This window comes from Ambystoma mexicanum, unplaced genomic scaffold (assembly GCF_040938575.1).
Source record: "Ambystoma mexicanum isolate Mex_15411 unplaced genomic scaffold, UKY_AmexF1_1 Mex_scaf56, whole genome shotgun sequence".
NCBI lineage: Eukaryota > Metazoa > Chordata > Amphibia > Caudata > Ambystomatidae > Ambystoma > Ambystoma mexicanum.
In genome coordinates this window covers 849,770-872,905 of record NW_027182473.1, presented here as the reverse complement: position 1 = coordinate 872,905, position 23,136 = coordinate 849,770, and the positions used below count along the sequence as shown (strand labels likewise).

Here is a 23,136-nt window from a genome sequence, read left to right as displayed (position 1 = left end):
GCAAACAGCGAAAAAGGAGTGAAGTTCGCGCAAGATCCTAATGGCACGCTTAAATCTTGGACAAATACAACCCACCAAAAAGATTCTCAGAATATCCAAAATATTGATACTACGTTAAAAAGAAAATCACAATCAAGCTCCTCCAAGGAACCGACTGAGAACCTACGATTTCACTGCAGTACTAAAGTATCCCAGCAAGCTCAGCAAGCGACAGGAAATGAATGGTGCTCTAGCAGACATGATGAACAGTCAAATCTTGAATCTGAGTCTGTTAATCATTCCAAAGAGAATTTATCGGTTGCAGCCGGAATTCAAATCCATAACAATGTCCTAGCGGCAACATCATTGGCATTGATTCCTTTTATCAAACTCATGGAACAAGTAAACAAGACTGTGAAAGATCAAAATGCCTTGCTGCACAATATGACAAATAAAGTCTCGTCTTTGGAACAAAACAACGTTCACTTAGTGTCTAGAGTTGAACGGGAAGCAGAAATCTAATTTCAATGGCAAAACCGCCTTGGGGACATTGCTATGAAGGACCACACAGACAAAAACGATCAAATGGAGACGATTTTAGAAATCATGAAGTGGTGTCGCCACTCATTCTCCAGAAGTAAGACAGACATGGAATATCCCCCTAATGAGAGACCTCTACATCGCACAGTGAAATTAAATGCGAAAACAAGGGCAAAGGTAGACCAATGGAGTTCGACTGACATCCCTAAACACATAACTGTCCCAGGAAAGAACTTAGAGATACCTGTACTGGATAAAGCAAACAGTGAAATCATTGTGATTGCTGAACCACATTTGACTTCTACAGCTGAAAAACAGCCCAATGGTACTCTTGCAAACAAACCACACGAAGGGTCTGGATCAGACCAATGTAAAAACAACCCACTTGAAGCAATAGCGGTGGAAGCTCAACTTCCAAACCACGCTGCTGCACCGAGTTCTAAAGGACCCGTTACTTCTTTCAACATTTTTACTGGAACGGCAAAACTGTTTGTTCCTTCGATTACATCAAAACTAGGTGAAAAATCTATAAAAGCTCAAGCCAAAAAACAATCAACAAATAAGCAGCAAAATAAAATGAACAATGTCAGAAATAAAACAAAACAGTTTGTGAGAAATCTTTCAACTCCTCACAAGTTGGGTCTGTTTTCACGCAATACACCAAACGATAAACAGGATGATAATGAGTGTATGCCTGTTCGCAAGTCCATGCCGAAAGAAATAACTAAAATAAGTGTGGTAGATCCTCCTAATCCAAATAAAAGACGAAGACTGGATTCTAACACTAGCTCAAAGAAAACTGATGTAAGTGTTATCGACTTATGTGATCTGTCCACATATTCAGCCGAGTCTGACGAATTGCAACAGTCAACACAAGAAGAAGAACTTTACCGCTCGGCCAGGAATCCTCCTCAAGGCCTGTGAAAAATCCACCAAGCGGAAATACCTAACGAAGGAGAAAGAAAGAAGACTTGCTTAAATGCAAATCAAAATTGCCCAAACGAGAATTCACAAACCTACAGCAGAAAGGATGACAATGATGTGGCTCACCAAAAAAAACTGACCTCCTTAAAATTAAATCCTAAAATGATGGCAGCCCAATGGCAAAAGCAAAAGCAATTGAATCCTAAAGAAACTGTGCCTGATAAATCTAGACTGGAACAAAAACTATGGAGACTTAGGCTCGAGAATATTTTTCCAGATGCAAATGAAGTTAACCTGAATCGCAGAAATGTAATGCAATTGCTACACAACTTTCCGTCACTGAGAACGATAACGTAAAATGACATAGCCATTGTGGAATACATCATCGAGGACTCTCTAGATATGGTCTATCTACATATCCCTTCCCAGGCAGTAGAAAACACCATGCTCGCTGCAAAAGACGAGCTGTTGTCATACGGATTCGATCTGACATTAGAAACAAAACACCGAAGAGACGGCTTCAGAAAAGCTGTGTCAGCTGTTGGTGAGCAAACCCATGAACAACGTCGTGAGGCATTAAGGAAACAATTTAACATCCAAGAAAGAACAGCCGGTAACCAAAATATCTCCTCCCAACCTTCAACACAGACTCGCGCGAATAGAACTTAGCTATTACAAACTAAGGAGGACGGAAATGGCCTTATATCATGGAATACTAGAGGTTTCCGGCACTTGTTTCAGAATTTCAACATCTCGATGAAAACCAACTTTGCAGTATGTCTCCAGGAAACATGGCTGCGGGAGGCGCCGTCTAGAGAAGGATATTCAATCATATTAAACCCGGCTGGGAAAAATCAATTCGGTCAACCGTTCTCTGGTCTTCTGACTATGATAAATAACGCATCAGGCTGGGAGATTTTAAAATAATTCTCTCCAAACTTGTTTGTGCAAGGATTAATCTTTCAAAACAGTCAGAGATCAAAAGTACCATTCCATCATCTACTAATTCTCAACACCTATTGGAATTCAGCCATGATACCCTCATCTCATTTCATTCAATCAATTACAAAATTGATTGATGATAACATGGAATTATGGTCTGACCTACAAGTGATATTATGCGGAGACCTGAATTTCTCGTGGTTTGATGAGAATTTGATAATGAAAAAATTCAAGCATCAAGCTTACTCAACATGCAGAGGCTACCAATTTGACTCAGCCATGATTGCCAGGAACTGCCATATGCTCAACGGTCAAACCAAAGGTGATCGTCCTCCGAATATTACGTGGCAGCGTGATGGTACAAGAAAAATCATTGACTACATTTGGGCATCAAATACAATGCTAAATGAGATTCTACAGCTGAAGGTCTTGAAATCATCAAGCAATGACCATAATCCACTTGAACTAACTCTAAAGGCATATTTCCCCAGAAATGCAGAGATCTTCAACCAACCAATTGAGGTGAATCAAAGAGGCAACAGACTAAAAATAATAGCAAGCAATTGCGGAAATTGAACGAAATGATAACCTCAGAGGAGACCGCTTCATGCGACAAACTAAACTATCCTGCGTTGATAGTAGACTTTCAAATCAAGTTCAAACATCCGAATTGCTGCTCCTTTCAAAAGAAATATGAATTTAGTACACTGGTGTCTCTAAAAAAAAACAACTATGCCGTGAGCTCAGGAAATTAAATAAAGAGCCAGATCCAAATAAATTGTTGCAAAGGAAACATCTAAAGACACAATATCAAAACTGGTTGAAATGCTTCAAAACGATGAGAGATCAAGAAAGAGGTGAACATCATAAATAATAAAACAATATTCCAGCAGGCGAAGACCCATCATGGTATCTCTAAGGCCACTTGGGAACAGCACGTTTTGGTTTTTGGGAGCAACAAACATCAGCTGAGTGACGAAAGACTTGATGAAGTCCAGTCTTGGAATGTAATCGAATCTAAAGAAAATATATCAACAGCAATTCGACACTTAAAAGACTCGCGAGCCGCTGGACCCGATGGCCTTTCCAATGTCACACTGAAAGCAAACAACTAGCTGTGGACAACCTTCATTTTCCATCTACTCCTAACAATTGCAGCAACAAAAATGATACCTAAATCTTGGAACTCAGCCATCATAGTTCCCATTTTCAAAAAAGGATGCCGCGATGATCCGGCCAACTATCGACCAATTGCTCTCTTAGATATCCTGGGGAAGGTATTTGTGTCTTTTCTACAACAGAAATTGTCAAAGTGGGCTATGTGTTCCGGTCACTTCGACTTACGTCAGACAGGTTTTACCAAAGGCGTAGGAACAGAAGTGAACTTAACTATACTAAACCTGCTGAAATTAAATGCTCTACAACAAGACAAGAATCTTTTTATTGCCTTTATTGATATGAAACAGGCCTTTGACTCCTTAGATCGAACAAAATTGTGGAAAAAACTGATAAACTGGTTGTGTCCATCGGAATTACTGCAGCCGATAATGGCTCTCCACAAAAATACCTCAGTTAGAGTGCGAATCAACGAAGCAGGTGAACTGACTGATAAAATAAGAACGAATAAAAGAGTCAAACAGGGGTGCCCTTTAGCTGCCCTGTTATTCAAACTTTTCATATCCAATATATCTGAAGCATTTACACAGACACGCTGTTTCCCCCCCGAGGATAGACAACAACAGCATTAGCTGGATAATATATGCAGACGATATTGTCCTAATAGATGCAACACCAATTGGACTTCAGAGACTGTTATATGCATTGGAAAGCTATCTATCAGACAATTTGCTGCAAACCAATGTAGAAAAAACAAAGGTCATGTCGATCGGAACTACATCCAAAAGATTAACAAAGAACTTTAGATGGAACCTTGATGTACTTCAGATCCAAGCTGTATCATCTATTAGATACCTGGGCATTGTTTATAACATCTCAATAAGAGAGCATGAATGGATCTGCGACCTGAAACAACGTATGTTGACATTTGCATTACAAGGATCGAAGCTACATGCCGAATATGGGAAATTTACCTTCAAACCTGTACTAACCTTTTATACACAAAAGGTTATTCCCTCGATCACGTTTGGAGCTGAGGCTGGATGGAACCCAGATCATCATATATGGCCAACCCTTGAAGGTCTCTTCTGGAGACGCATCCTCAAATTACCAAAAGGTGTTTCAATGATTTCTATTAGACCTGAACTCGGACTTAAATCAATGCATAACATAGTTGTCTGGAAATCTTTGGCCATGCTCCGAAAGATGTCACTAAAGGACCAGGCCCCGGCCTACAAAGTTTTTTCAAATATGATCCATCAACAACACTGTAGTATTACACAAAATTGGACTAGCGGTCTAAAACTGATTTTGGAACTGCAGATGTAACGTGGGAAACCTTGATAGACATTCCCCAAATTGCGAAACAAAAACTAAGGAAATGGAATTGGATAGATAACTTAGAACAAATAAATCTCCTATCTACGTCGATCGACTTAGGCTCTCTAACAAATTGTCTGGATCACCTACCAAGATACCTACAAAAATTTCCCTCAAGGAAACACTGTAATCAATTTCTGAGACTGCGGCTGAACGCACACACAACAAAGGAGATTCTATGGAGACGAAAAGCCCCCAAAATTGAGAATAATCTTTGTAGGTTTTGTGAAATCACAGTCGAATCTGTAAAACACCTAGTCATTGAATGTCCTAAAATTAAGGAACATCGTACTCGCTATTTGGGCGCTTTTGCGCCAATTGACAAGGATATGGACAAATGGTGGCACCATATACTATCTGGATCAAACATGCCACTGACATGTGCAGTTTGCGATTTAGTGGAACATATTCTGAATGAGGACCAGTGTCAATCAGAAAGATTCCCTTTCCTTCCTTCATTGAATGATTGTCATTGAAAGACTGTCATTTCCTTGTGTTGTCTTTGTTTTCTTGTTTCTCTTGTCCTCCTGCAGATTTATGTTTATGTATGTGAAAGCAGGATCGTCTATTGTTTATTGTAATTGAAGTTTATTTGTAAACTAATTGTTACAATTAAAATAAAAAAAATAAAAATAAAAATATTCTTGACCCTAACAGAAGTTAGATGTTGTGCTGTGATTCACACCTGCATGCTGTGATGTCATGAATGTTCTGGTACTGGAATGCGTGTGCGGGTGTCCTGCTGAGTATCCTACGGAAGACAGTTAGGGAGGGGCTGGCTGAGTGACAGGGTGTGGCGGTGGATGTCCTTTCCTACTGGTTGTTTTGTTACCAAGAAGCGGGATAGGAGAGGGATGAAGAGGGGGTACTTTGGAGGCAGGTACCAAGATTGCTTCTCTCTTGCTGAAATTCAGTATAACAATAAGAGCATGGGGCTTGAGTCTGAGTGGCTACTGTTGTGTGTTTGCTGGGAGGCATCATGTACCCCCTGACCTGGTGTGTGCATGATAATCAATGCAGAGTGGGGCCAGTTGAAGCTCTTTAATCTCCTGGAGCTCACTGGGTGGGGAGAATGTTGGTCACTGAGCAGTGAAGATCCAGTTCTGTGTATTGGACTGTTGGGGCTGGAGTCAGAGTGGCTACTGTTGTGTGTTTGCTGGGAGGCTGTGTGTAGCCTCTGCCTTGGCGTGTGCATGATAAGCAATGCAGAGTGGGGCCAGTTGAGGCTCTTTAATCTCCCGGAGCTCACTGGGTGGAGGGAAAGTTGGTAACTCAGCAGTGGGGATCAAGTTCTGTGTGTTGAATGTTGGGGCTGGAGCCAGTGTGGCCATTGTGGTGTGTTATTGGGAGGCTGCATATTGTCTCTGACCTGGCGTGTGCAGGATACGCATTGCAGAGTGGGGCCAGTTGAGGCCATGCAATCTCCTGGAGCTCTCCAGGTGGAGGGAATGTTGGTCACTGAGCAGTGGAGATCCAGTTCTGTGTGTTGAATGTTGGGGCTGGAGTCACTGGCATAACAGGTGCCCCTGCAGCCCCCGCCATGCGGGGGGGCCCCGCCAGCACATGTCCTAGGAGGGGGCTTTTTGAATTCAGTCTTCATTCATAAATAAATAATTTCTGTAACAGAAATAATTTCTTTATGAAGGAAGAGTGACTACAAAAAGAACATTTATTTTGAAGTCTGAGGGCTCCACCCTCCCCATGACATGGAAGATGCTAGGCTCGAGGCTCCCATGTCATGGGGTGAAAGAGCCCTATGACTTCAAAAAGAAATTGTTTATTTTTGAAGTCACTCTGGGACAAGGAAGAGTGACATGGAGGTAATTCTGGGCCAAGGAGCTGATTTTGGAGATGGGGTAGGGGTGGTAGCGAGAGCGGATTTGTGGGGGGGGCAGGATTGTACAACAAATCATAATGCTTTCCAGGTTAAGCAGGCATGATATGTGGTATTAGTGGCTAGAGAGGCATGTTGGTGCAGCCAGTCTAGTCATTCCTAAGTTTGGTATGACTTTTTTTAACTGGGCATTTCTGATAAAGCAGTCCTGCTAAGTGAATTACCTGGCTAGACTGCCATTTGGGGGCTGCTAGTCTAGCCGTTTCTTACTGCGGCATTGTATATTTTTCTGGGCATCTGTGATCAAATGATATGATATAAGTCATTTATAACGCAATGGTACACAAGGGTTTCTAGGCGCGACAAGAAAAGGGAGGGAAGATAGAGGGAGGACAAGACAAACAATCTTACTAAGCCTTGTGTCATTCAGATCATGCAAGTGCGAGAACGAGAAGTGCAAGGGGGAAGGGAGGAGGGAAGTGCAAGGGAGAGGGGAGGGAAAAACAGGGCAGCAATGCTCAGAGTAAGTGCAGCCATGGCAGCGTGGCTCTTGGTATTGCAAGGCAAACAAGGGACTGTAGGGTTACAGTTACAGCCCCTAAGTGCTTGGTAGGCCCAGAGGCAGTGCAAGGGTGACTGATCAAGAAAGAGTCTGGACTCAGTGAGACTCTGAGGGTAGCCAAGCAAACAGTCGGTACAGCGGACAGGTAGGTCAGGTAGGGCAGCAGGGGAGGGAGAGAGAGAAAGCAGAGGAGAAGAGGAAAGTTTTCAGCTGCTTCCGGAACTTCATGTGGTCCAGCTCAAGTTTGAAAGGGGCAGGGAGGCTATTCCAGAGGGAGGCACCTGCAGAGGAGAGAGATCTACCCCCACTCTCTGCCTGGAGAAAAGTTTAACCCTTAGAGAGTTGTAGGTAGCTGAGCGAAAGGCTTGAGAAGGAAGATATTTTGGAAGACAGCGTTGGATGTAGTGCGGACCCCAGGCCCAGAAAGCCTTGTAGACAATACAAAGGGTGGGGAACTTGATCCTTGCAGCAACTGGGAGCCAGTGGAGAGATTTCAGGGCTGGAGAGATATGATTCCTGGGCTTGAGGCCAAGGATAAGTCTTGCAGTCCTGTACTGGATTAGTTGCAGAGGGTGGAGAGTAGAGGAAGGCAGATTAAGAAAGAGGCTGTTGCACTGGGCCAGCCTAGAGAGAACCAGGGCTCTGGAGACCGTGAGCTAATGGGGGAAAGTGAGAAAGTGAAGAGTTCCTTTGAGGAGGAGAAGCTGGTAGTGAGCAGAAAAAGAGAAAGTGGATTCAAAGATGACACCAAGGTTGTTTGCCTCACAGGAAGGGCCCAAGGCGGAGAGGGAAATCAGGGGCAGGAGTCCACATGAGAAGGATCGCCATCTTACTGACATTAAGGCAGAAATCGTTGGAGGCACACCAATCCTGAATCGTGGATAGACAGTCAGGAACGAGCAAGAGAGTAGAGGAGTATGAGGGGAGCCCGAAGGAAAGCAGAGTGTCAGCCGCATAACACTGAAAGTTAGAGGCAAAGGTAGAGTTAAGGTGGGCCAAAGGGGATAAGTAGAGGTTGAAAAACCATGGTCAGAGGATGGAGCGGAGAGAAAGGGACCAAGTTGGTCCTGGGAGGGGCTGTCCAAGAGGAAGGAGGTCAGCCACTCAAGGGCCTGATCCGTGATGTCCAGGTTCTCATGGAGTCGATTGATCAGGATTGATCAGGATGGCGTGGTTGACCGTGTGGAAAGCAGAGGAAAGATCAAGGAGGATAAGGACAGAAGGAATGCTGGAATCAAGGTTAGAGAGCAGATCTTTACAGGCGTTCAGGAGAGCAGTTACCGTGCCTCCGGCAGCTCTGAAGCCAGACTGAAGGTCATGGAGACAACCAACAGATTCTGTGTGGAAAGTAAGCTGGGAGATGGCCAGCTTTTCCAACAGTTTGGCCAGGAAAGGGGTGATGGAGATTGGGCAATAGTTTGCCGGGCACGCAGGATCAGCAGATGGCTTCTTGAGGAGTGGGTGCATAAGGGAGTGGTTAAGGGGAGAGGGGAACATTCCAGTGGCAAAAGAGTGGTTACAGAAATCATCCAAGGCTAGAACAAGGGTGTCAATATGGACCTTGATGGTTTTGGAGCAGGGGAGCACCTGTTTAGATGACACTTTCATAGATCGGACTTGTCCAAAAACCTCTCTCAGGTGTTGTCAGAGAGAAAGAGGAGAAAGGAGGAAGAGAGGTAGAGATGGCCAAAGGGGGGCCGAGAGAGGAAGAGGGAGAGGAAGAGGAGACAAAGGACAGGAGTTTTAGCAGAGAAGTGAGATGACAGAGGGCCTGGGAGGGAACAGGAGAGGTAAAGACCGCAACAGGATTGATCAGTTCCTTGCAGATTTTAAAGAGTTTGGCCGTGTTGTTAGAGGCCACAGGCTTGAATGTGTGTTCTCTTCTTGATGAGTGTTAATGCTTCCACTGACATTTTCTAATCTAGGTAGGTCTAAATGTGGCCTGGCATGCTTTACTGTAACAATATTACGTGTCTACACTGGTCTACGTTGTGTAGGCACTTGGACATGTTTTCAATGTGGCATGGCATTTTTAATAGCAAAGTATTAATATTCCTGTGCACTGTTGGTGACTTGCATCTATTGGATTGGTGCTTCCCTACAAAACAATTTCAAACACTCTTGCTTTTTAGGCAATTTTTCTCAGAAAGTGTGCTATATACTGCATTCAAACACATATTTATATCATTCTACTAGTGCAGTGTGTGGCATATCCCTTCAGCAGCACATTCATGCGTGTTTCGCAAGCTTGATAATCTAGGCCGGCCCAGAGTTTGACGCAACCAGTGATTTGTTGCTGAGTTGGGGGGCCCCCTAAGCATGGCTCGCAGGGGGGCCCCCACATTTTGTGTTACGCCACTGGCTGGAGTCAGTGTGGCCATTGTTGTGTGTTTGCTGGGAGGCTGCATATAGCACGTGACTTGGTGTGTACATGATACCCATTGGAGAGTACGGCAAGATGAGGCTGTGCAATCTCCTGGAGCTCTCCAGGTGGAGGGAATGTTGGTCACTGAGCAGTGGGGATCAAGACCTGTGTATTAAATGTTGGGGCTGGAGTCACTGTGGCCATTGTTGTGTGTTTGCTGGGAGGCTGTATGTAGCCCCTAACTTAGCGTGTGCAGGATACACATTGCAGAGTGGGGTGGGTTGAGGCTGTGCAATCTCCTGGAGCGCTCCAGGTGGAGGGAATGTTGGCCACTGAGCAGCGGAGATCAAGTTCTGTGTATTGCATGTTGGGGCTGGAGTCAGAGTGGCCATTGCTGTGTGTTTGCTGGAAGGCTGTATTTAGCCCCTGACTTGGCATGTGTAGTATAAACATTGAAGATTGGGGCCAGTTGAGGCTCTTTGATCTCCTGGAGCTCTCCAGGTGGAGGGAATGTTGGCCACTGAGCAGTTGAGATCCAGTACTGTGTATTGAATGTTGGTGCTGGGGTCAGTGTGGCCATTGCTGGGTGTTTGCTGGGAGGCTGTATGTAGCCCCTAACTTAGCGTGTGCAGGATACACATTGCAGAGTGGGGTGGGTTGAGGCTGGGCAATCTCCTGGAGCTCTCCAGGTGGAGGGAATGTTGGCCACTGAGCAGTTGAGATCCAGTTCTGTGTATTGAATGTTGGTGCTGGGGTCAGTGTGGCCATTGCTGGGTGTTTGCTGGGAGGCTGTATGTAGCCCCTAACTTAGCGTGTGCAGGATACACATTGCAGAGTGGGGTGGGTTGAGGCTGGGCAATCTCCTGGAGCTCTCAGGTGGAGGGAATGTTGGTCACTGAGCAGTGGGGATCAAGACCTGTGTATTAAATGTTGGGGCTGGAGTCAGTGTGGCCATTGTTGTGTGTTTGCTGGAAGGCTGTATGTAGCCCCTCACTTAGCGTGTGCAGGATACACATTGCAGAGTGGGGTGGGTTGAGGCTGGGCAATCTCCTGGAGCGCTCTTGCTGGAGGGAATGTTGGTCACTGAGCAGTGGGGATCAAGTTCTGTGTATTGACTGTTGGGGCTGGAGTCAGAGTGGCTACTGTTGTGTGTTTGCTGGGAGGGTGCATGTAGACCCTGACCTGGCATGTGCAGGATACGCATTGCAGAGCAGGGTCAGTTGAGGCCATATAATCTCCTGGAGCTCTCTGGGTGGAGGGAATGTTGGTCACTGATCAGTGGAGATCCAGTTCTGTGTATTGACTGTTGGGGCTGGAGTCAGAGTGGCTACTGTTGTGTGTTATTGGGAGGGTGCATGTAGCCCCTAACTTAGCGTGTGCAGGATACACATTGCAGAGTGGGGTGGGTTGAGGCTGGGCAATCTCCTGGAGCTCTCCAGGTGGAGGGAATGTTGGTCACTGAGCAGTGGGGATCAAGACCTGTGTATTAAATGTTGGGGCTGGAGTCAGTGTGGCCATTGCTGTGTGTTTGCTGGGAGGCAGTATTTAGCCCCTGACTTGGCATGTGTAGTATAAACATTGCAGATTGGGACCAGTTGTGGCTGTGCAATCTCCTGGAGCTCTCTGGGTGTGGGGAATGTTTGTCATTGAGCAGTTGAGATCCAGTTCTGTGTATTGCATGTTGGGGCTTGAGTCTGAGTGGCTACTGTTGTGTGTTTGCTGGGAGGCATCATGTACCCCCTGACCTGGTGTGTGCATGATAAGCAATGCAGAGTGGGGCCAGTTGAAGCTCTTTAATCTCCTGGAGCTCACTGGGTGGGGAGAATGTTGGTCACTGAGCAGTGAAGATCCAGTTCTGTGTATTGCATGTTGGGGCTGGAGTCAGAGTGGCCACTGTTGTGCGTTTGCTGGGAGGCTGTGTGCCGCGTCTGACTTGGTGTGTGCATGATAAGCATTGCAGAGTGGGGCTAGTTGTGGCCATGCAATCTCCTGGAACCCTCTGGGTAGGGGGAGTGTTGGTCACTGAGAAGTGGAGATCAAGTTCTGTGGATTGAATTTGGGGCTGGAGTAATTGTGGCCATTGTTGTGTGTTTGCTGGGAGGCTGCATGTAGCCTCTGACCTCGTGTGTGCAGGATACACATTGCAGAGTGGGGCCATTTGAGGCTGTGTAATCTCCTGGAGCGCTCTGGGTGGAGGGCATGTTGGTCACTGAGCAGTGGAGATCAAGTTCTGTTTACTGAATTTTGTGCCTGCAGTCAGTGTGGCCATTGTTGTGTGTTTTCTGAGAGGCTGTGTGTAGCATCTGACTTGGCGTGTGCAGGATACCCATTGCAGAGTGGAGCTAGTTGATGCTTTGCAATCTCCATGAGTGCTCTGGGTGGATGGAATGTTGGTCACTAAGCAGTGGAGATCAAGTTCTGTGTATTGCATGTTGGGGCTGGAGTCAGATTGGCCACTATTGTGTGTTTGCTGTGAGGCTGCATGTAGCCCCTGACTTGGCATGTGCAGGATACCCATTGCAGAGTAGGGTCAGTTGAGGCCATACAATCTCCTGGAGTGCTCCAGGTCGAGGGAATGTTGGTCACTGAGCAGTGTAGATCAAGTTCTGTGTATTGCATGTTGGGGCTGGAGTCAGAGTGGCCACTGTTGTGTGTTTGCTGTGAGGCTGCATGTAGCCCCTGACTTGGCATGTGCAGGATACCCATTGCAGAGTAGGGTCAGTTGAGGCCATACAATCTCCTGGAGTGCTCCAGGTCGAGGGAATGTTGGTCACTGAGCAGTGTAGATCAAGTTCTGTGTATTGCATGTTGGGGCTGGAGTCAGAGTGGCCACTGTTGTGTGTTTTCTGTGATGTTGTATACAGTCTCTGCGTTGGCGTGTGCATGATAAGCATTGCAGAGAGGGGCCAGTTGAGACTGTGCAATCTGCTTTAAATTCTCTGGGTGGGGGGAATGTTTATCACTGAGCAGTGGACATCAAGTTCTGTGTATTGAATTTGGGGCTGGAGTCAGTGTGGCCATTGTTGTGTGTTTTCTGGGAGGCTGTGTGTCGCGTCTGACTTGGTGTGTGCAGGATACGCATTGCAGAGTGGAGTTAGTTGAGGCCATGCAATTTCCTGGAGCTCTCTGGGTGGAGGGACTGTTGGTCACTGAGCAGTGGAGATCCAGTTCTGTGTATTGAATGTTGGGGCTGGAGTCAGTGTGGCCATTGCTGTGTGTTTGCTTGGAGGCAGTGTGTAGCCCCTGACTTGGTGTTTGCAGGATATGCATTGCAGAGTGGGGCCAGTTGAGGTGATGCAATCTCCTGGAGCTCTCTGGGAGGAGGGAATGTTGGTCACTGAGCAGTGGAGATCCAGTTCTGTGGATTGAATGATGGGGCTGGAGTCAGTGTGGCCATTGTTGTGTGTTTGCTGGGAGGCTGCATATTGCCTCTGACCTGGCGTGTGCAGGATACACATTGAAGATTGGGGCCAGTTGAGGCGATGCAATCTCCTGGAGCTCTCTGGGAGGAGGGACTGTTGGTCACTGAGCAGTGGAGATCCAGTTCTGTGGATTGAATGATGGGGCTGGAGTCAGTGTGGCCATTGTTGTGTGTTTGCTGGGAGGCTGCATATTACCTCTGACCTGGCGTGTGCAGGATACACATTGAAGATTGGGGCCAGTTGAGGCGATGCAATCTCCTGGAGCTCTCTGGGAGGAGGGACTGTTGGTCACTGAGCAGTGGAGATCCAGTTCTGTGTGTTGAATGTTGGGGCTGGAGTCAGTGTGGCCATTGTGCTGTGTTTGCTGGGAGGCTGCATATTGCCTCTGACTTGGTGTGTGCAGGATATGCATTGCAGAGTGGGGCCAGTTGAGGCGATGCAAACCCCTGGAGCTCTCTGGGAGGAGGGACTGTTGGTCACTGAGCAGTGGAGATCCAGTTCTGTGTATTGAATGTTGGGGCTGGAGTCAGTGTGGCCATTGCTGTGTGTTTGCTTGGAGGCAGTGTGTAGCCCCTGACTTGGTGTGTGCAGGATATGCATTGCAGAGTGGGGCCAATTGAGGCGGTGCAATCTCCTGGAGCTCTCTGGGAGGAGGGAATGTTGGTCACTGAGCAGTGGGGATCCAGTTCTGTGGATTGAATCTTGGGGGTGGAGTCAGTGTGGCCATTTTTGTGTGTTTGCTGGGAGGCTGCATATTGCCTCTGACCTGGCGTGTGCAGGATACACATTGAAGATTGGGGCCAGTTGAGGCTCTTTAATCTCTTGGAGCTCTCTGGGAGGAGGGACTGTTGGTCACTGAGCAGTGGAGATCCAGTTCTGTGTGTTGAATGTTGGGGCTGGAGTCTGTGTGGTCATTGTGCTGTGTTTGCTTGGAGGCAGTGTGTAGCCCCTGACTTGGCGTGTGCAGGATAAGCATTGCAGAGTGGGGCCAAGTCAGGCTGTGCAATCTCTTGGAGCTCTCTGGGTGGAGGGAATGTTGGGCACTGAGCAGTGGAGATCCAGTTCTGTGTGTTGAATGTTGGGGCTGGAGTCAGTGTGGCCACTGTGCTGTGTTTCTGGGAGGCTGCATATTGCGTCTGACCTGGCGTATGCAGGATACGCATTGCAGAGTGGGGCCAGTTGAGGCGATGCAATCTCCTGGAGCTCTCTAGGAGGAGGGACTGTTGGTCACTGAGCAATGGAGATCCAGGTCTGTGTATTGAATGTTGGGGCTGGAGTCTGTGTGGTCATTGTGCTGTGTTTGCTCGGAGGCTGCTTGTATTGGAGCTAGAGTTAGGAACCAGATTTGGTTGGGAGTTTAGCTGAAGTGAAGTGATTTCAGCAGATCAAACTAGTAAATGCTGGCCACAATAAAGTGCTACTTTATGTACAATCATATATTTTTCTCAGACATTAGCAATGTGTCATCACCTTTGCTTAGGAGTTCATAAATGTTAATGATCTTTTGGGGGGTTCTGCAGTAGGATTTGATTAGTCACTGCTGCAGTGTTCTAGCTCTGCCTCGTCCCTTGCATTTGCCTCAACCTGAACACGTGATTAATCTATGCTTATCTAAATTAGAAAACGCGAGCTCCAGGTGTGATCGCAATGCATTCATATAGAAAGCGGCATGACACATTGTTGCTGCTCCTAAGCGCAGCATTTACATGTGATAATAGCCCAATTATTTGGGGTTCAAATCTGTGGCCTTCAGGCTGCACACACACATGTCCTGGGTGAGCGCTGGAGTGCATACCCACACACACACACACAAACACACAGATACCGGTACAATAACACCCTATACATCACAAACACTGCATCCGTTCTGTGGTTCAAATATGTGTCCTACAGGCTGCACATAATGTCCTGCGTGAGCGCTTGAGTACACACAAACACACACACACCCCTGTGCAAAAACACCCTATACATCACAAACACTGCATCCGCTCTGTGGTTCAAATCTGAGGCCTACAGGCTGCACATAGATGTCCTAGGTGAGCGCTTCAGTACAAACACACACACCTGTGCTATAACATCCAATAAATCACAAAATACGTTGTGCTCTTAGAACAGGCCTGTAACACACACTGCCTTCTGTGCAGTTACAACTGTATATTGCATTCCCGTATTGCCACTTCTTTCCAACACACTTATACTGCCTTGTATATTAAGACTAGTTCATGTCTATTTCACTCTAAGCCCCTATGCTCTGTAGTGGCCGCCACACATGTCGCATGCACAGCACTTGTGTCATGTGCAGAGCACATGTGCATCAGTGACACCTCCATCTATGCAGCTCCAGCCCTCCCACTGGAAGCGTCGCCCTGTGCATTCCTCCCTTCACAGCCCAGCTCAGTGCAGTGTAGCAGAAATCCCCCCCAGCCCGCCTTACACCTGTCCAGTACGACATACAGGTAACATGACCCTAGAACTCCATTCATTGATTGAGACACCATACTTCAGACTAACAGTACCTAAACTATGCAGTGACCACACTTCCCCACCATGATACACTGCTGCAAAGTGACAGCTATGCGCTATACAAAATATATTTAACATTGACATTTGACCGTCTGTGTCTGATATAGCTCACAGAGAATGTATCAATCTTGAGGATATAAGTCCCATTGCTGCTACAAAAGGCATATTACAGATAGAGCAGTGTCATATCTGCTACAAAAGACGTATTACAGACAGAGCAGTGCCATATCTGCTACAAAAGACATATTACAGACAGAGCAGTGTGATATCTGCTACAATAGACACATTACAGACAGAGCAGTCCCATTGCTGCTACAAAAGACGTATTACAGACAGAGCAGTCCCATTGCTGCTACAAAAGGCATATTACAGACAGAGCAGTGTGATATCTGCTACAATAGACATATTACAGACAGAGCAGTCCCATTGCTGCTACAGAAGGCGTATTACAGACAGAGCAGTCCCATTGCTCCTACAAAGCGTATTACAGACAGAGCAGTGTGATATCTGCTACAAAAGACGTATTACAGACAGAGCAGTCCCATTGCTCCTACAAAAGGCATATTAAAGACAGAGCAGTGTGATATCTGCTACAAAAGACGTATTACAGACAGAGCAGTCCCATTGCTCCTACAAAAGGCATATTACAGAAAGAGCAGTGCGATATCTGCTATAGTAGAAGTATTACAGACAGAGCAGTCCCATTGCTGCTACAATAGACATATTACAGACAGAGCAGGCCCATTGCTCCTACTAAAGGCATATTACAGGCAGAGCAGGGCAATTTCTGCTACAATAGACATATTACAGACAGAGCAGTCCCATTGTTGCTACAAAAGGCGTATTACAGACAGAGCAGTATAGTGTATTACAAACAGAGCAGTGCACTGTTGCTACAAAAGGTTAGGGTATTCATTTTTTTAAATTTCTATGGGTGCTTGGAGCCAGTGGAATACTGGCAACAACTGGCCTGGAGGGAAAATTCACTTTTCTAGCCCCTGGTGCAAGGGCCCAAACCCCACAGTGCAGTGGCCCGAACTTGCAGAACAAGTGATCTCAATACCAACCACTCTCCGTCCCACACATTCTCCAGTAATCTCAATACCAACCACTCTCCGTCCCACACATTCTCCAGTAATCTCAATACCAACCTCTCTCCGTCCCACGCATTCTCCAGTAATCTCAATACCAACCTCTCTCCGTCCCACGCATTCTCCAGTAATCTCAATACCAACCTCTCTCCGTCCCACGCATTCTCCAGTAATCTCAATACCAACCTCTCTCCGTCCCACACATTCTCCAGTAATCTCAATACCAACCTCTCTCCGTCCCACACATTCTCCAGTAATCTCAATACCAACCTCTCTCCGTCCCACACATTCTCCAGTAATCTCAATACCAACCTCTCTCCGTCCCACACATTCTCCAGTAATCTCAATACCAACCTCTCTCCGTCCCACACATTCTCCAGTAATCTCAATACCAACCTCTCTCTGTCCCACACATTCTCCAGTAATCTCAATACCAACCTCTCTCTGTCCCACACATTCTCCAGTAATCTCAATACCAACCTCTCTCTGTCCCACACATTCTCCAGTAATCTCAATACCAACCTCTCTCCGTCCCACACATTCTCCAGAAATCTCAATACCAACCTCTCTCCGTCCCACACATTCTCCAGTAATCTCAATACCAACCTCAATACCAACCTCTCTCTGTCCCACACATTCTCCAGTAATCTCAATACCAACCTCTCTCTGTCCCACACATTCTCAAGCATATGTAGTAGATATTATTGGCATTACTACTGTTTTATGCACTATCTTTTTCAGTTAGCAAACATAGTAAAATTGTTTCACTGGGATGATATAATCGGTGACACAGGAAAGCTGCGTTGTGAGCCTGGTTTTCCACGTGCTACAGTTTTCTAATTCATCTCCTCCCATCCCAGCTTTAGAGCAATGTAAAGAGGGGGCAAAGTTCGAGAATGTATTGGTGGAGCAGAGCCCTTGCTGAACCAGGGGATTTTGCTGGGATGGGAAAAGACCAATACCTGGCTTTCTACCTCCCGAGCCCACAACACAAAGCCCATACCCGCACCCTGTGCACTCACCCCTCACAACATGAGATCCTCACCTGCCATCCTGCCTCCCCACCAGTATTCTTAACAGACATTGTTAACATTATTTTTAGAGTTAAATTATAGAGTATAAACCCACATGAGTGATGCTTTACAGATAGTTAACGAAAATAATGCACAGTGAGGAAAAATGATTTGCTCAGGATCACATCGTTTATGAAGTATGGAAGTTGGGAATTTCAGCCCTGTCTTCCTGCTTCCACAGTTTCCCATTCTGAAATCAGGGGAGACTGCTTCGTCTTTTTCATCTTGAATATTAAAAACAAAAAAAAACTGCTCTCTGCCAAGTTGTTCTTGAATAGCTAAACTTGTTTACTGTTAATTACAATTAAAATGTATTATAATTGTAATCAATGCCCGTACAATTGTGTGTACTTTCAATGTACCAAGTCACAAGATAAAGCAACCCAAAAATATAAAAGAAGCAGTCACTGAAACATATGTTCATAAAGCAAGTAGTCATCACTTAGAAAAAAGAAAGGGGGTCAAGTCACTCCCACACTCGGGTGCAACGGCATACAGGTCGGATATCAAACTGCTGCCCAACCCTTCCAGATGTGTATCACCATCTCATTCACCCAGATCATCCTCCGGTGTCCTTCCCTTGCATCACATTATCAATGCCCCCCTGATTCTTACAATTAGCTTGCAGCCCGCAGTGCCCCTTTTGCTCCAGGCTTTAACTATTAATTCAATCTCCTTCCCTTAACTTGCACGCACCTCCTTCCCTTGGCAACATTGCACAATCCCTGATTCCTTGCCATTCACACCCTTTAACAGCCCATCACACCAGGCCCATGTCTTGCCCCTCACCACCTTTTGTTGCCCTGTCTGACAGTTATATAAGAGACCACCTTGACTTGCCATTCATCCTCTGCCAGACAGGACAGCAAGTCGTGGTTGGGATCCTGCTGGCAATTGTGGCGGAATGTGGTTTAGTGTATTTTGTGACCACTAATCTATAGGTGCAAGGATGTATCGGTGTTCATGTGACTTTGTATATGAATCTGGTGTTGATTTGCATGTGTGTCTTTTGAGGGTCACATAAGAGCACAAGGTTCTGGACGAGACAATGACAATGAAAAGCAATCACAGACTTTCGGGGTCATTCAGAGTTGGGTGGTAATAGTAAATTCATCAGTATTCGTTTTACTGCATGAACGGCGGCACAGGAGCGCCCGTCCAATAGAGTGAATTTCTTTTTTTAGAAATAGCCGTGTCAAGGGGACCCTTATGTGCATTACGACAATCAACAGTAGTGATATGAGCCTCTACTGTGCATACATGGAAAAAAAGAACCTTTTCACATTACCGCCCTTGGATGTGGTATTTCTGAAACAGCACTGGAGGTGTTCCACGGTCGGAGCTGGTAACTTTCTTCAGCGGTATTAAAAAATCTGCCCACCTCTGAATGACCCCCCTTTATTTGCAGTCTTCTAATAATTAATATCTGAATATTACATAATTCTATGCATGCCCAAAAGTAAATGCCCCAAATAGTCCCAGGGCCATTCCTATACCCACTATATAAGTAGCATCCGTGAGTGCTATTTAGGGTGCTATTAGGCTATATTTGCATGACCACACAGGGATCAAGAATGCACCAAACACGGGGGACGCATTCGCACAGAATCAAGCCGAGGGCAAACTCTAATAAGTCATGGATCTTGATCACCTGCTGTGCATTCTACCAGGCTCATGGTGTAAGGGGCACAGGGGTGCCAACATTACCATGCAAGGTCACATAATCATACTGGAACATGCCCCTGCCGCATAGACCCCTCCCCCTCTCGCCATCTGTGGGGGCCATGTGCCTCCCGCCATTTACACAGAATCTTTGCAACACTATTTCATTGTGGCAGCCTGGACCACACCCCCTCTCGCCATCTGTGTGGGCCATTTGCCACCCCCATTTACACAGAATCTTTGCAACACTCTATTTCATTGTGGCACCCTAGGCCCGCTCTTCTCACCATCTGTGGGGGCCATGTGCGTCCCCCCACTTACACAGAATCTTTGCAACACTCTATTTCATTGTGGCAGCCTGGACCCCTCCCCCTCCGCCATCTGTGGGTACCATGTGCGTCCCCCCTTTTACACAGAATCTTTACAACACCCTATTTTTTTGTGGCAGCCTGGACCCCTCTCCCTCTCACCATCTGTGGGGGCCATGTGTGTCCCCCCCATTTACACAGAATCTTTGCAACACTCTGTTTCATTGTGGCAGCCTGGACCCTTCTCACCATCTGTGGGGGCCATGTGCCTGCCCGCCCCCCCATTTACAAAGAATCATTGCAACACTCTATTTCATTATGGCAGGTTGGACCCCTCCCCCTTTAACCATCTGTGGGGGCCATGTGCCTCCCCCATTTACACAGTATTTGCGCAAGCTTCGCAACACTTCTTTGTGGCAACCTGCCCCCCCCCTCCTTCTCACCATCTGTGGGGGCCATGTGCCCGCCCCCCCATTTACACAGAATCTTTGCAACACCCTATTTCATTGTGGCAGCCTGGACCCCTCCCCCTCTAACCATCTGTGGGGGCCATGTGCCTCCCCCCATTTAAACAGAATCTTTGCAACACTATTTCTTTATGGCAGCCTGGACCCCTCCCCTCTAACCATCTGTGGGGGCCATGTGCCTCCCCCCATTTACACAGAATCTTTGCAAAACCCTATTTCTTTGTGGCAGCCTGGACCCCTCTCATCACCTGTGGGGGCCATGTGTGTCCCCCATTTACACAGAATCTTTGCAACACTATTTCTTTATGGCAGCCTAGACGCTGAAGGATTCCGTCTTTTTCTATTCTTTATTTTACAGTTTGGAGCTCCGTGCCATGGGGCGGCAGCTGGACTAGCCTGAGGGTCGATTGCCCTTTTACCCCTTTGCCAGTCCACCCCTGGTTGGGGCTTAAGCGAGGGGTTTTGATTTAAGGCTCACAAGCAAACTCTAGCTAAAATGCCCTCTGCTTACATATCTAATAACACAAATGATAGAACTCATAGGTAAGCTTCACACCTGCCATCATGGTGTCTGTTTATACAGCGCGTCCCACCATACACCTGGACCGCTCTGTAATTAAGGGGTGCTACTAATACCCAACTCATGTGAGCACATGTGCTAACCTCAGTGGGACAAAGAGTCTGAGTTGCTCCGATAGTGATTTAAGCCTCTAAGTCAACGGCAGCCTTTGGCGCTTCAGATTTATTTATTCAGCCATTTTTAAAGCGCTCACACAGCCGTAGTCATCGAGGCGCTGTTAAGAGTTTTTTTTTTTTAGTTGCATCATTTTTTTTTGTTTGTTTTTTGTCCTAGTTTCGTATTTATAACGCGCTTAAATACCCAGAGGTTTCTAAGCACGGACCCGGGGATCGAACCTGCGTTGCTTCATGTCGTCTTTCTTCCAAGGTGGGCAGAAGGCACTTACTTGGCGAATGGACGCTTAGGCTGGAAAGAGATTTCTGGACGGACCCATTCAGCCGGAGCCTGAATCGCCTGGTCTCACAGTATGAGGGTGACAGACTGCGGTTACACTCATGACTGCTACATGCTGAGGAAATGAGGGCCCGGACCGCTTCACCGCAGCACATGTTGGAAGTAGTCGATGCACGTCCCATGGGGAATGGGCAGGGCACCGTATTTACAGAGGCCGTCTGCACGTGTGCACAGGCGATGTGCTGTGCAACCCCCGTGCGTGCGGTGCACTGGCGTGGGTGCACGTATGTTGCTCCCTGCAATGTGAGAGGCTTACCAGCAAGCAGGGCCATCAGGCACAGGGACAGGGCTGCACCCTTCAATGTGAGAGCCATCAGGCACAGGGACAGGACTGTGCCCTTCAATGTGAGAGGCTTACCAGCAAGCAGAACCATCAGGCACAGGGACAGGACTGTGCCCTTCAATGTGAGAGGCTTACCAGCAAGCAGGGCCATCAGGCACAGGGACACGGCTGCACCCTTCAATGTGAGAGGATTACCAGCAAGCAGGGCCATCGGGCACAGGGCTGCACCCTTCATTGTGAGGCCATCAGGCACAGGGACAGGGCTGCACCCTTCAATGTGAGAGGCTTGCCAGCAAGCAGGGCCATCGGGCACAGGGATAGGGCTGCACCCTTCAATGTGAGTGGCTTACCAGCCAGCAGGGCCATCAGGCACAGGGACAGGACTGTGCCCTTCAATGTGAGTGGCTTACCAGCCAGCAGGGCCATCAGGCACAGGGACACGGCTGCACCCTTCAATGTGAGAGGATTACCAGCAAGCAGGGCCATCGGGCACAGGGCTGCACCCTTCATTGTGAGGCCATCAGGCACAGGGACAGGGCTGCACCCTTCAATGTGAGAGGCTTGCCAGCAAGCAGGGCCATCGGGCACAGGGATAGGGCTGCACCCTTCAATGTGAGAGGCTTGCCAGCAAGCAGGGCCATCGGGCACAGGGACAGGGCTGCACCCTTCAATGTGAGAGGCTTACCAGCCAGCAGGGCCATCAGACACAGGCACACGGCTGCACCCTTCAATGTGAGAGGCTTACCAGCAAGCAGGGCCATCAGGCACAGGGAAAGGTCTGCACCCTTCAATGTGAGAGGCTTACCAGCAAGCAGGGCCATCAGGCACAGGAACACGGCTGCACCCTTCAATGTGAGAGGCTTGCCAGCAAGCAGGGCCATCGGGCCTTCTATGTGAGAGGCTTACCAGCAAGCAGGACCATCGGGCACAGGGACACGGCTGCACCCTTCAATGTGAGAGGCTTACCAGCCAGCAGGGCCATCAGACACAGGCACACGGCTGCACCCTTCAATGTGAGAGGCTTACCAGCAAGCAGGGCCATCAGGCACAGGGAAAGGTCTGCACCCTTCAATGTGAGAGTCTTACCAGCAAGCAGAAACATCAGGCACAGGGACAGGGCTGCACCCTTCAATGTGAGAGGCTTACCAGCAAGCAGGGCCATCAGGCACAGGGAAAGGTCTGCACCCTTCATTGTGAGAGTCCTTCAATGTGAGAGTCTTACAAGCAAGCAGGGCCATCGGGCACAGGGACAGGGCTGCACCCTTCAATGTGAGAGTCTTACCAGCAAGCAGGGCCATCGGGCACAGGGACAGGGCTGCACCCTTCAATGTGAGAGGCTTACCAGCAAGCAGGGCCATCGGGCACAGGGAGAGGGCTGCACCCTTCAATGTGAGAGGCTTACCAGCAAGCAGGGCCATCGGGCACAGGGACACGGCTGCACCCTTCAATGTGAGAGTCTTACCAGCAAGCAGAACCATCGGGCACAGGGACAGGGCTGCACCCTTCAATGTGAGAGGCTTGCCAGCAAGCAGGGCCATCGGGCACAGGGACAGGGCTGCACCCTTCAATGTGAGAGTCTTACCAGCAAGCAGAACCATCGGGCACAGGGACAGGGCTGCACCCTTCATTGTG

General features: G+C 47.6%; 1 long non-coding RNA gene across 1 annotated transcript in view; it reads right to left on the bottom strand.

Annotated features, from left to right (window-relative positions):
• LOC138562526 (uncharacterized) overlaps nucleotides 1-22,367 on the bottom strand; it is a 48,183-nt gene extending 25,816 nt beyond the window's left edge. The window contains exon 1 of the long non-coding RNA XR_011299336.1: nucleotides 22,310-22,367. This is a non-coding gene — a long non-coding RNA (uncharacterized lncRNA). The remainder of the gene's footprint in view (nucleotides 1-22,309) is intronic.
• Nucleotides 22,368-23,136: the final 769 nt, after the last annotated feature.